Source organism: Monodon monoceros, unplaced genomic scaffold, assembly GCF_005190385.1.
Source record: "Monodon monoceros isolate NGI ecotype Baffin Bay Population unplaced genomic scaffold, NGI_Narwhal_1 Super_Scaffold_3, whole genome shotgun sequence".
Lineage (NCBI taxonomy): Eukaryota > Metazoa > Chordata > Mammalia > Artiodactyla > Monodontidae > Monodon > Monodon monoceros.
Window position 1 is genome coordinate 12,575,504 of NW_021703780.1, and position 13,972 is coordinate 12,589,475.

General features: G+C 45.0%; 1 protein-coding gene across 4 annotated transcripts in view; it reads left to right on the forward strand.

Annotated features, from left to right (window-relative positions):
• JARID2 (jumonji and AT-rich interaction domain containing 2) overlaps window positions 1-13,972 on the forward strand; it is a 244,114-nt gene that overhangs the window by 52,284 nt on the left and 177,858 nt on the right. The gene's annotated exons all lie outside the window — the stretch shown is intronic.

Consider the following 13,972-nt stretch of genomic DNA (forward strand, 5'->3'; position numbering starts at 1 on the left):
TCATTCTGAACATTTTCAAGTTAAGAATTTACTAGTATTCACTATTCTGTTGGCTGCATTGTTTTTAAATGCAAAGAAGAGCTCAGTTTATATTTCTAGAGGCTCACTTGTGGCACCAAATCGATCTCTTTTCTAAATATCAGGTTTTTCAAAGCTGTAGCAGCAGTTTCTCAAGGCTTACTGTGTTCTGAGTTTCTGCTGGCAGGTAACTTCAGTTTTCTTCATACTTTGAGATTCACCAATGGCAGATGCTTTGTGTGCTTTGCCGTCAGCAGTCATGTGGTGTGTCCTGAGTGTCTTTTGGAGTTGGAGTACATCAACCCTAGCAGCAGCGACTGCAAAATCTCGGTCACGATCCCCTACCCACCCACCTGCCCACCTACCCACTGGCCTCCTTTCTCATTAACAATGAGAGGCAGGAGTTGTTGGCTTGGCAACATTTTACCTTAGGGATCATGCCATTTAGCCCAAATTCTGGTGAATTGAAAAGAATACTGTCTTCTTTAAACGGATTTTTCAGATACTTTAAAGAAACTTTGAACTTTCAAGTGAAGTAGCTAGATCAAGAAACAATCTATTTTTTTTTTTAAAGAAGATGTTGTGGGTAGGAGTTATTAATTAATTTATTTTTGTTGTGTTGCGTCTTCGTTTCTGTGTGAGGGCTTTCTCTAGTTGTGGCAGGTGGGGGCCCCTCTTCATCGCGGTGCACGGGCCTCTCACTATGGAGGCCTCTCTTGTTGCGGAGCACAGGCTCCAAACGCGCAGGCTCAGTAGTTGTGGCTCATGGGCCTAGTTGCTCCGCGGCATGTGGGATCCTCCCAGAACAGGGCTTGAACCCATGTCCCCTGCATTAGCAGGCAGGTTCTCAACCACTGTGCCACCAGGGAAGCCCCAAGAAACAGAATCTTATCAGCCCCTCCCTAGTAAAGTTGTCTTCAATGCCATAGTTTAGTTTTGAATTGTTTGGACTTTTTAAAAAAATTAATTAATTTATTTGTTTTTATTTTTGGCTGTATTGGGTCTTCGTTGTGGTGCGCGGGCTTCTCATTGTCATGGCCTCTCTTGCTGTGGCACACGGGCTCTAGAGCGCAGGCTCAGTAGTTTTGGCGCACGGGCTTAGTTGCTCCGCGGCTTGTGGGATCTTCCCGGGCCAGGGATCAAACCCGTGTCCCCTGCGTTGGCAGGCGGATTCTTAACTACTGCACCACCAGGAAGCCCTGTTTGGACTTTTAAACAGGCCTGGGAAGACCTTTCACAACAGGACAACAAAAGAGTGTACAAGGAATGTAGGAACAAAAGCACGAGGGGCAAGTGGGACAAGTGGGATGGAGAACAAATAGAAGGTGGGGAAGATCCACACGCCATCCTTTTTCCTGACCTCATCCTTCTGCTTTGAATTTTAAGTGACTGTTTTCTTTGTTCTGTTTTTAGTCGATTGCAGTTAACTTTTATATTCAAACTTTAAAATTCCTTGGAGCTCTGCTTGGAGGAAGGGGTTGTGGTTTTTACAAAAGACCTGTATCTCACCCACCAGGAAATTGGACTGGTCTGTTCTGTAATTTCATTATGTAGTGTTTGAGGCTGGAGGTTGCTGTGGGTTTTCCCCCCTTTTTTGCTGATGCCCTGCTATGAATCAAGAACATTTTTGTTTATTGGGCGAAATTTTGTATCTTTCTGTAAGTTAGTCTTTCCCTTTGATTATGTGATTAGTTTACTTTCAGACTTAAGACTAGTAGCCAATGAGAAATGCATTCATTGCCCAGATTTCCTAGGAGAGCAGAGCCTGGTTTCAGTTAATTTGCATAGTTCATTATAGTGCATAATTCATCAGGTCCAAGAAATCCAGACTCCCAGCCAGTGTAGTTTAAAACTTTATTATTTTTCTCTGGATCCAGTAAAGTGACAGCTAAAGCCAGCACTTGCTACACTGTAGACCCTGACTTGGTTTTTCTCATTCAGATCAAGAGTTTCCATCCAGTGTTCCTGCCATAGCGTGGTTGACAGTGCTTCCTCCTTGAGTTTTTCCAGTCTTTTGGAGCGGCACAGAGAATTCTGTTTTTTTTTCTCCCCCGTAATGTCCCCTAGCAGTTTCCAGTCATTTTCCTGAATGTTTTCCCTCTTTTTCATTATTATCTGAGTGAGTCTTGTTGAACTCCTTTGTGTTGTTTTGGGAACCCAATCACCATTTGAAACATGCCTTTTAATGATGAAGTGCATCCTGTTTTAAATGGTCAGTGAGTAAATGAACTTTCAGAAGGTAGACTGTTTGAAAGTTGATTCTGCTTGTATTTTTTGTTGTTGTTGTTTGTTTTTATTTGTTTTTTTTTTTTGCGGTATGCGGACCTCTCACTGTTGTGGCCTCTCCCGCTGCGGAGCACAGGCACCGGATGGGCAGCCCCAGCGGCCGTGGCTCACGGGCCCAGCCGCTCCGCGGCATGTGGGATCTTCCCGGACCGGGGCACTAACCCGTGTCCCCCTGCATCGGCAGGCGGACTCCCAACCACTGCGCCACCAGGAAAGCCCTCTGATTGTATTTTTAAAGTCACTTTTCACCAGCCCTTCTTGCTTACTTGAGGGTCCTGCATTATTCTCATGGGTTTGGTCCCTCTGCAAGTACACTTGGAAATGACACTGATGGTGAAAAGAAGTGTCTGACAGTTAAATGGCACTTCGTGTGCGCTGGGCACTAGTCTAAGCATTTTACATGTATTAACTCATTTGTTCCTTATACCATCTGTGTCAGCATGGTACTGTTAGCTCCATGACAGGGATGTGGAGACAGAAGCCAGAGGGACCAAGCTCACAGGTGGTCTGGCTCCGGAACCTTTTTTATTGTCACCCAGAACTTGATGCTGACGCTCAATCATTTCATCCATCTCCCTGCCTTTCTAAAGAAACTCAGACGTTTAAATAGAAGCACAGCGTTGTTTTTCTCCATCTTTGACTTTCCTTTTTAAAAAAAAAGTGTCTTTTAGAAACTTACTTCATTTACATATGAACGTTGGTAAAAATTGAGGAAGAGATAATCCTATCCCCCCTGTGGTTAAATAGTGACAGTTGATCTGTTGAATACCTTCCTTCTTTAAAAAACAGGGAGATTAGGCAATTACAACAGATGTTATCATTAGAGTCACTTACTCTTATTACATATATTACAGTGAGGGCCTTAAGCTGTGAGGCTAAGCTAGACCCTCCCCATTTTGAAAAGACATAAAACATGTCACTATGCTGTCGTCTGTGACTGAATCCACCATTTGGTCGACCACGATTTTTTTGCTTATTAGGGAAATTGGTTCTCTCAGGAGCATTTTGTGTGCAGTCAATATGCCACGTGCTCTGATAGCTGTTAGGGTAACAGAGGAAAGTTTCATCATGGCTCTTCTCCAGGTTCATTTGAAGAAAGCGGTGAGGAGCCCTCTGGAAGGTTGACATAGTAGTAGTTGAACAAGTGTGACCTTTCTGGTTGACTGCCTTTCCTGTGACGCTGGCTCGGTCTTTGCCCTGCCAGGATCCCTGCCTGCCTCACCCTCAACTCTTAAAGCCACCCCACGGTCCTTGTTGGGTAGCTCTTTGGGAAAATCCCACACTCTTTCCCTCTCTTTCAGAGGTTCCCGTTTTATCCTCAGAAGGAGCTAAATAAACATGACTCCCATCTAACAGACTCATTGTTCTTCTTCTTTGGGCTAAACAGCCCTGTGTTCCCTCAGCCAGTTGCGTTCATTATTCTGGTTGTGGAGATCCTGTCGGTATCCTTAAAAAAAAAAACCCTTATTTTAAGTTTTCCATGTGTACTATAACTAGTATAATTATTTTGCATACCATTGGACTCAGCCACTCTGCTTCTAGGAATTTACTTAGACTTGGCCACAGGGATGTGTATCAAGTGTATTTCACTGTGTATCACAGTGAAGAATTGTAACCAATGGGGGATTGGTTAAATTAGTGAACATCTGTTCCATGCAATCATTAAAATGATGTGGTAGCAAGAATATTTAATGACATAATGTAGTAAGTGAAAAAAGCAAGTGAGAAAATAGTATGTACAGTTTAATCTTTTGTTATTGTTATAATAATTCAAATAAATAGTATATTTGTTCAGGAAGAGTACTATAAAAGGATATATATATGTGTGTGTATACATGTGTATAGGTACACACACACACACACACACAAAATCAACGGTGTTTTCTCTGAGTGATCAAAATAAGTTTAGTTTAATTTTGGTTTATCTGAGAAATAGTTATTGATTTATTGATCTCCTACCATATGCCAGGCACTCAATAGTGAACAGCGGCTGTGATGTTATAGACGGAGGGGGCAAGACAAGTGCTTTGATAGGTGAAGTGTCCAGGGTGCTGTGGGTACACTTTGGAGGGACAACTGAGACTTTCTGGATGTCACAGTGTAGACACTTGGAGGGTAGGAATTAGCTGGTGAAGATGGGGGTGGAGAGCATTGTGTTTGAGAGTAAAATGTAAGGTTTCGTGATAAATCATGTGCAGGAATTTGGGAAGAGGGAGGGATGCTTAAGAGATAAGGCTTATTTGTATTTTTTTCAAGTAATATGCATTGCAGTGTAACTTAAAAAATTGGCATCTAGAATCTTCCTTGTCCAAAGAAGAGAGAGTCGGGGAAGCAGTGAGAAAACAGAGTCGCCATCTCTTAAGAGAAGCCGCTCATCCAGCTGTGGATTGAGACAAGGGAGGTTTTCCCGGACTGACTGGTTGTGCTGCGCTGGGCTGGGCTGGGTGTCTCTGGTGAAATAGATGAATACCAGATAGCTAATTTAATATCTAGAAGTGCTGCTTAAATGCCTTTGCCCCCTACTACTGATTAGAGCAAAACAAGCATGTGATTTATGTAAAAATACATGAATATTTTAGTTTTTGTCATAACCCTGAAGAGCAGTGTAAAAGGGATGCTTTCTGCTGTAGCCACTTTGCAGAATAAAAGTAAGAAAATCAGTATTTTTTTGGGAAAATATTTTACTCTTTATTTTTGTACTAAGTGTTGAAAATCTGGTTGTTATTTTATTTTTATATTTTTGTTTTTTTGTTTTTAAACATCTTTATTGGAGTATAATTGCTTTACAATGGTGTGTTACTTTCTGCTTTATAACAAGGTAAATCAGCTATACACATACATATGTCCCCATATCTCTTCCCTATTGCGTCTCCCTCCCTCCCACCCTCCCTATCCCATCCCTGGCTGCTTCCCACTAGCGATCTGTTTTACATTTGGTAGTGTATATATGTCCATGCCACTCTCTCACTTTGTCACAGTTTACCCTTCCCCCTCCCCGTGTCCTCAAGTCCATTCTCTAGTAGGTCTGTGTCTCTAATCCCGTCCTGCCCCTAGGTTCTTCATGTCTTTTTTTTTTTTAAGGTTCCGTATACATGTGTTAGCATATGGTATTTATATTTCTCTTTCTGACTGACTTCACTCTGTTTGACAGATTCTAGGTCCATCCAGCTCACTACAAATAACTCAATTTCATTTCTTTTTATGGCTGAGTAATATTCCATTGTATATGTGTGCCACATCTTCTTTATCCATTCATCTGTTGATGGACACTTAGGTTGCTTTCATGTCCTGGCTGTTGTAAATAGAGCTGCAATGAACATTGTGGTGCATGACTCTTTGAATTACGGTTTTCTCAGGGTATATGCCCAGTAGTGGGATTGCTGGGTCATATGGTAGTTCTATTTTTAGTTTTTTCAGGAACCTCCATACTGTTCTCCATAGTGGCTGTATCAGTTTACATTCCCACCAACAGTGCAAGGGGGTTCCCTTTTCTCCACACCCTTTCCAGCATTTATTGTTTGTAGAGAAAATCAGTATTCTTTACAAATGACTAGTCACAGTGGAAAACGCTGTCTGCTGAAGTTATCATTTATAGATAGCATTAATAAGTCGCCCTCCTCCCATGTTACTGCAACCAAAACTGAAATGGTGGTTTATATAGAAAACAGAAGGCGAGTGGAACAAAGATGGCCCTGAATTTTGGTGAAGGGATTCTCAAGATGGCATAAACCATGCTGTTTCTGTCCTGTGCTGTCTCTGCATTTTTTGCCAGGTTGTTCTGGAGAGCTGGGGGGATGCCCTGGCTTCTGGAGGTGCTGAAAGGAAATGGGCCTAAGTCTTCTGACTGATCTTCCTAGGAGATGGGATTTAACCTCAAATACTCAGTACCCTTTGACCAGATTTAGACCAAGATTATTGTCTTAAAATAGCTCTTGGATGTGACTCCTGCCAGGATGACTTGTAAATCATTTTGTGCCAGGAACTGAGCTGACTTTGGTTTGTGGGCTGCTGATTCCAGGTCTGGGAACGTGTTCTGATTTTCTGTGTCTCTGAGGGGCTGCCTGCCCAAAGACCCCTTTTGCGAACCCTCGTGGAGTAACCCATCGTGAGCGCCGGTCCTGGGCTCCTTTGGGATGCCGAGGTTTGCCATGGCACTTTTGGAACTGCAGTGCGATAACTCCTGTAGTGTTTCTGTAACAGAAGCTGTTGGGCTCTGAGACTTTTCCCTGTGGAGGGTAGACTGGGGCAGGGGATTCATACCACCCTCACCCCAAATCCCGTCACCTCCCCCAGGGAAGAAGTGCTGGTTGCCTGCTTCTTGCCCACCTAGTGTGAGTCCTGGCTGTGGGGAGCCTCCCTCGGTTTGAAACCTCACTGGATTTGAAAAAGCATGAAAACTTATGAGCAAGCCTTTTCTCTGCACAGGTCAATATTGGGATTTGCTTTTCTGCCCAACACAGAAGCAAATCCCTTAAGGCAAACCACAAATGGTACTCTGATTCAGCTTGCAAAAAAGTAACTTTTTTCAAAAAAAGTAACTTTTTTCTTTTTTTTTATAAGATAAAATCTGCTTTTTCTTTAAATATCCCAAGGTCTGAAAGGGAGTTTGTACTGTAAATGTTTCTTTAATAAGTCACTTTTAACAGCATGAAACTTGGGGAAATTTCCCCACATTTGGACCAGGTCCCTGAATTGTGTCACCAGAGGTGTGGCTTTTGGCATTGACATGTATTTAATTTGGGTGGCTACTTTCCAGTTTAACCCAGTGAGTTGTCACAACTGCCCCTCCCCTCTTCTTTTTAAAAACAATTGTAAATCAGTTCAGATTAAAAAAAAAAAAACACCGTTGTAAAAGTTCATATAAATGGAAGCAATCTTGTATCTAGGTCCCTTACTGGAATGCTTTTGAGGTTCGTACATGTTGTGTGTACCAGTAGTTTGTTCTTCCCTTTTATGGCTAAATAGTCTGTTTTTGTTTTTTCTATGCCTTTCTTTTTCTGTCTAGTTCTTTCTGTTTTTCTTGTCTTATCTTCTCAGATGGTCTGGTCCTTCCATTATTTCACAGAGAGTCCATTTCTTAACTGGGCATTAAAACAAGCTTTAGTTTTCACACAGACTGGAAAAGCCAAGTACCTGGAGTGATGATCCAGCCAGATTCCATGCTCACCCTTCCAGATGAGGGGAAAAAACAAGCAAATGTATCAACAGACCCAGCCTTTGTTCCTTAGCATCAGAGCTGGGAGTAAGCCCTGGAGTTCTGACTCTCCCTTCAGCATCTTTCCCTTAAATCAGGCTGCAGCGTCCAATTCTACAAAATATGTTTTTTTTGCTTGTGTTAACCTGTTTTGAAACTTAGTTTTTGGGGAAGAGAATTCAGTGCTGAATGTCACAGAGCTCAGTGCTGGGCAACTGTCTCCTCCGTCTGTACCTCTTTACGTCCCTTCTTTCGATCAGAGGGGAGAAGTGAGCCAAAGGGACTCCAAACAGAGAGGAACCACGGAGCCTTAGGTGCAGCAGACTGTCTCCTGATCTCTGCTGCAGTAGTTTTCATCAATGAGAAAGTGCCATTCTGGTGGATCTGTGTGCCTGGTTGGTGTACACTGTAACTTCTCATTTTCTTTCTTATACGAAGAAGGTGCTATGTTGAGAGCAGGTGTCCTGTGTGGGGCGTGGGCGGGGTTGTGGCCTGGGCGGTGGCTGGGTTGGGAATCCGGAAGGGTGCTAGCTCCACCTACCCCCGGAGCCTCTGCGTAAATACTGGGAACTGGGGCGCAGGTCTCACAGAGCTGGCATTTGTACCTCTTCATTGTGGCCTCACATTTTCAGGAGAGTCAGCTTTTCTGAGAAATCTGCTGTCAAAACTGAAATGACAGAACGCTGCTCAAGTCAGAGCGTGCGGTTATCGGTGCTTCAGCAGGATGTTGTACGTCCAGGTGCAGCGTTGAGAACCACGTCTGTCTAGTTCGTGAGGTGATGCACGAACTCGCAGAAGTGGTGTGTCTTTTCTCTGTGGCACTAGTTTTTTGACTTGCAAATCTGGGGAAGAAAGTTAAGTAGCTTGAAAGTAAGTGGACTTGGTGGGAACGTTCCCTGGTGATATATAGGAACTTCACTGCATTTTAAGAACTTATTATTAGAAGGTTAATTTCATCCCACTTGGGCTTTTTCAAAGCAGTACCTGCAGTGCATTTGTCATCTAAGCCTTTCCCCGAATGGCAGGTGTGAGGCTTGCTAATTACCTTAGTCATTAGCTCCCCAAACAGCCTCAGACCTGCTGCTCCCGAAGCCCTCATGGAGGAACCCCTCTTTGTTTCTCTTCATTATCTTGTTTGGGGAAAAAATGCTGTGTTTGGGTTCATGGTATAGCCAACAGAAGTGACTCTAATTCTGGGTAACAGCTATTCAGACGGTAGGGTTCACAGGCGAGGACCCCTGTGAGGCTTCCTGAGGTCAGCACTGTGCTGAAGGTCACTGAGGCAGTGAGTGGCTCGGCCGGAATGCAGTTTGGGTTCTGCCTGTGGCTCCCTGGCTGGCCCACGCCATGCTCTCCCCACTCGTGTTGCTCTCCTGCTAGGTATTCTACCACATCGCCCTTTTATTTCTAGCACGTACCACTATCTCAGATACCTTACTTGTTATTTACTTGTTGTTTTAGAATATAGAAGCAGGAAGCTTTTTTTTTTTTTTTTTTTTGCGGTACGCGGGCCTCTCCCGTTGTGGAGCACAGGCTCCGGACGCGCAGGCTCAGCGGCCATGGCTCACGGGCCCAGCCACTCCGCGGCATGTGGGATCTTCCCGGACCAGGGCACGAACCCGCGTCCCCTGCATCGTCAGGTGGACTCTCAACCACTGCGCCGCCAGGGAAGCCCCAGGAAGCTTTTTGTTCTTGCTCAGATCTACCTCAAGCACCTAGAACAGGGCCGGCACTGTACTTCCTAAGTATTTGTTGAGGGAGTGAATGAGTACATAGTACTTTGAGATTTGCTGTAGTTCACTTTGTGACTTCTGGTGTAAGATTTCTCATAGGCAGGGCTTTAATCCAGTAAATGATATTGAGAAGTAAGTAAGAGCCATGCATTAGATGTAACTCATATGGTTTGTTTGGTACTTGTGTGTTGAGGCTGAGAGGCCCCTGGAAATACAGTTGAGGCCTCTTGGAGTGGGAGGAAAGAGGAAGCTTAAATTTGCAAAATGCCAACGGGAGCCCAGAGATGTCAGAAATAGATCTTGGAGGAAAAGTTTGGGGACTGTGAAATAAATTGGCAGAAATAATTTGTGAACTATTATTCCTGGTTTCTAGCACGTGTTGGTAAAGCAAAACATCTGCGTACCTGGCCTAGTTTGTTTGATCCTGGCTGCTACCATAAAAGCCTTTCACAAGAAACACAAGAGTGGCATGCTTGTCTAAAAATCATCACTGTATTTTTGTAGATTGATTCTGTTGGAAAGAAGAGCTTAGACATGTTTTTATTAGTCATCACTTCTTTAAGACGCCAGCTAGTGGACAATCTGGAGGACTACAGAGGGTCAGAAACAGCGCGTTTGGTCCCTTAGAATTTTGTTTGATTGACTCTATTATGGGCGGCTTAGCAAAGCAGATGCCTTACTTTCCCCCCATTGACGTCAGCTGGCTTCCCAAGGTAATAAGAAACGACTGTGTGTAGCCGCATCGCGAAGCATTATATTTTCAAACGTAACTTTGGTCTTTAGCCGGGGAGGCATAGCAGAGTCAGTAAACCCTAGAGTGCGGAGTCGAATCTGGAATTTTGACCTACACCATTTGTGTATTTTGGAGCAGCAGTGTGTCCAGAGTGCAGGTGGAATACCTTCATAATTAGGATGGGGTTTGGTCAAAATAGATGAAGTGTCTTCTGCTGCTTCAGGCCCCCCATTTGTTGTGCTGGTCCTGAGTTCCTTGAAGAAACAAGTGGAATTTGTGCCCAGTTCTTTTATGTCTAATTCAGTTTGAGTTTTGAGTATAATACTGTAACCAGAAGTGGGAAAGGGCTTTAATGAAGCAAGTCCCTTGGGGTGTATGCCAGCTGGGCCCAGTGTGCTGTCCATACACCAGCACCTGCTGGTTCTGATTTGGAATCTGATTTCTTTATGGCTCCAAAATCTACGAAAGAAGAAAGTGATGCTTTAAAAATCTTTTTATCTTAAGATTGATTTCCTAGTGATGGAGGACTTAGTAAGCTGGAGCCAGAGATCATTCATATGGGTCCTGCTTTTGTTCAGTTCCATTCCATAAATATTTTGTTAAGTGTTTTCTCAGCTAATACCACAAGTACAACTAAAACGGTGACCTCTACACACTTTGACTCTGAAAAGAGAGCTGCTTGCTCGAGAAGCTCTATGAAATACAGATTCTGTTGTTATTTAGCTAAGAGTCCCAGTTAGGAATCTTTTATAAGAAAGATTGTTTCTGTAATAATTTTCAGGTTTGTTGCTGAGGACGGTAGATTTCCTTATGCTTTGCAGTGCTTAAAAGCGAAGACATTTTGGGTTGTTCTTGGCAGTAATAGTAGTGGTATGAGAGAAAAAGTGGAGAGCCACCTTTATTTCCCCTTTTCAAGTACTGGAAGATGCTGACTAGCATTCCCAGAGAAACAGCACATGTTTTAGTGTTTGCTGTGCCTGTGGGCCAGGCGACAGAGAGCGGGAGAGGTGCTGAATGGGCTGTGCCTGGAGCCTTTCTCTAGACCAGCACCTCATATGAATTTGGGGTGAACCCCTAGGCCACAATAGGGTCATTGCTATTGCATGAAGCACTTGAAATCAGTGAGACTCGTTGTTGGAGACTGTGGAAAATGAAGAATTTCCCTCGTTGCAAAGATTATCTGTCTGTCTTTCTCTCTGTTTATCTATCTTTTGGAAGGTCATCATTAGTGTCTTTATTTTTTTTAATCTCCCTCCCTCCCTCCCTCCCTCCCTCCCTCCCTCCCTCCCTCCCTCCCTCCCTCCCTCTGTGTTGGGTCTTCATTGCTGTGTGCAGGCTTTCTTTAGTTGAGGTGAGTGGGGGCTATTCTTCGTTGTGGTGCGCGGACTTCTCATTGCCGTGGCCAGCAGAGCACAGGCTCTAGGCGCTCGGGCTTCAGTAGTTGTGGCTTGCGGGCTTAGTTGTTCTGCAGCATGTGGGATCTTCCTGGACCAGGGCTCGAACCCGTGTCTCCTGCATTGGCAGGCAGATTCTTAACCACTGCACCACCAGGGAAGCCCCATCAGTCTCTTTAAAGAGCCCAGCTCTTGTTTAGTTTTTTTGTTTTGTTTTTTTAGTAGATTTTATCTATCTATCTAGATATCTACCTATTTATTTATTTTTGGCTGTGTTGGGTCTTCATTGCTGCATGCGGGCTTTCTCTAGTTGTGGCTAGTGGGGGCTACTCTTTGTTGTGGTGTGCGGGCTTCTCGTTGCGATGATGGCTTCTCTTGTTGTGGAGCTCGGGCTCTAGGTGCGTGAGCTTCAGTAGTTGTGGCTCGCAGGCTCTAGAGCGCAGGCTCAGTAGTTGTGGCTCGCGGGCTGTAGAGTGCAGGCTCAGTAGTTGTGGCTCACAGGTTCTAGAGCCCAGGCTCAGTAGTTGTGGCACATGGACTTAGTTGCTCTGTGGCATGTGGAATCTTCCTGGACCAGGGCTCAAACCCGTGTCCCCTGCATTGGCAGGTGGATTCGTAACCACTGCGCCACCAGGGAAGCCCCTCTTGTTCAGTTTTTAAGAAACCTTTGAAACAGTGTGGTTTGGTTAAAAGGATTGCTTGAAGCCAGATGCCTGTGTTTAAGTCTCAGCTCTGCCTCTAGTGGAATGACCTTGGGCAAGTCATTTAGCCTGCCTGCACCTCAGTTTCCTCACTTGTAAAAAGAGGATAATAGTAGGACCTTTGCCTTAGCGTAACTGTGGGATTTAGATGAGTGTATGTGGTTTAGAATGCACCCCTGTAGACACTCTTGAGTATTAGCAGTTGTGATTTTATACATCCTTTCCCCACCAGTTACTTATAATTAGAAATGGTACGTTGCTCAGCATTTAACTTGATTCTATTAATTAGCAATAGAATTTTTAAAGTCAGAAATAATTTCTTCCTGTCCCCCTATGAAAGCCCCTTCAGAAAGGGGGAAGAAACAACTCTTAGAAACCAGTTCAGAAATAAATCTTATCTGGGAAATGTAGAGACAGTAGCACGTGTCAGTTTTTTTCCCTTTTCCTTGAAAATGCAAGTCTTCCGATGATAGTTGGGCTTCTTAGGTGGTTATGGTTTGCTGTGGCTTTGGGAGTCATTTGAAGGTGATGAATGGATTTTTGTAGTAAAGATATACTTTAATTTGAAATCTGAGATACTCAGCAAACATTGCCCTGAAAGTAATTTCCCCCAAAACCCCCCAGGAAATTTTTACCTTTACTTTAGTAAACTTGGAGGTTTGCCTTTTGAACTTAAGTTTTGCCCTGCTTACAAGATCAGTAAAGATGAGTTTTCCCAAAGGTAACCAGGGGGCTCAGAATCCAACCAGATCGTGTCCTCTGAATCCCTGAGGTGTTGGGTTGGAATGTAGTTTTTGGGATTTTGTTTGAATTAACTTCTGCTGTTGAAATGGCCGTGACTGCCTGGGTATTTGTTCTAGGCCCTCCTACCTATGCCCCCTTCATTCACCCCTCTTCACCCCCAGGGTAGGTGTGCCCCTGGCGGGGATTAATTACCTTCAGGGCACCACATAAAGCTGGGGTGTGCAGAGCTGGCCGAGGGCAGGGCTAGGGGGGTGTCGATCCCCGTCGGGTCTCTTTTCAGTTCCCGTCCTGCTCCCCCAAACTTGTGTGCTTAGGCCTTTCTTTCCCAGCTCTGTTCTCTCCACTGTGTCTCAGCAGCAGACGAGACGAGAAGCTGCAGAGGGAGGCAGAGGCAGCCGGGGTCTCCCAGGCTGCGTGGAGGCTCGCTGATGGTCCCGGGCGTTGAGCTTGCCGGCCACCCCCCACCCCCCCACCCCCGCCCCGGCTGTGAGAATGGGAGTGATTACTTAGACAGCTTGCTCTGCCTTTGTGTTTAAACTACAAAGGAAAAGCTGAAGTCCAGGACTGGGCCGGGGGGGCGAACGGCTGTAGCCAGCCAGCATTTTGAGAGGGAAAAGGAGAAAGGAACAAGGAAGGTATAGGGAGCTGTGCCCCGGCTGCCCTGGTGGGGTGTGCTCTCCAGGCATGCCTCCTTCTGGAAGAGGCACGTTGATGTCTGTTGTAGGGTACCTGGGACCTTTTTCATACCCAGCAAGAACTGTTTGTTTTCCGGCGACGGGAGTAGAAAGAAGCAGCTTGCTTTCAGCGCTTCTAGCTGCTGCATAGTTGCTGGGACGTGGAGGCTGGGAATCACATGCTCTCAGAGCCTGTCCTGATGTTCCCCAGAGCCACCCCCACCCCCTCTTTAATATGAGGCATCTCAGAGGAGCTTCCTTTGGGGCCGGCCTGATTCCCGGGTATGACCGTGCCAGGGCTGGCCAGCCTAATTAGAGAAGATTTTTGGGAGCAGAGACAGTGAGGGATGGGAAAGGTAACAAAAACCTCTTGGGATTCCCGGATTGCTCAGGATGTTATAAACAGTGAGTGCTGCCTTTGATCTTGGAGGGTGGTGTGGGGCAGGCAAGAGGCGGGGGCTGGTTACTGGGAAGAGAGCTGGAGCCAGACAACCA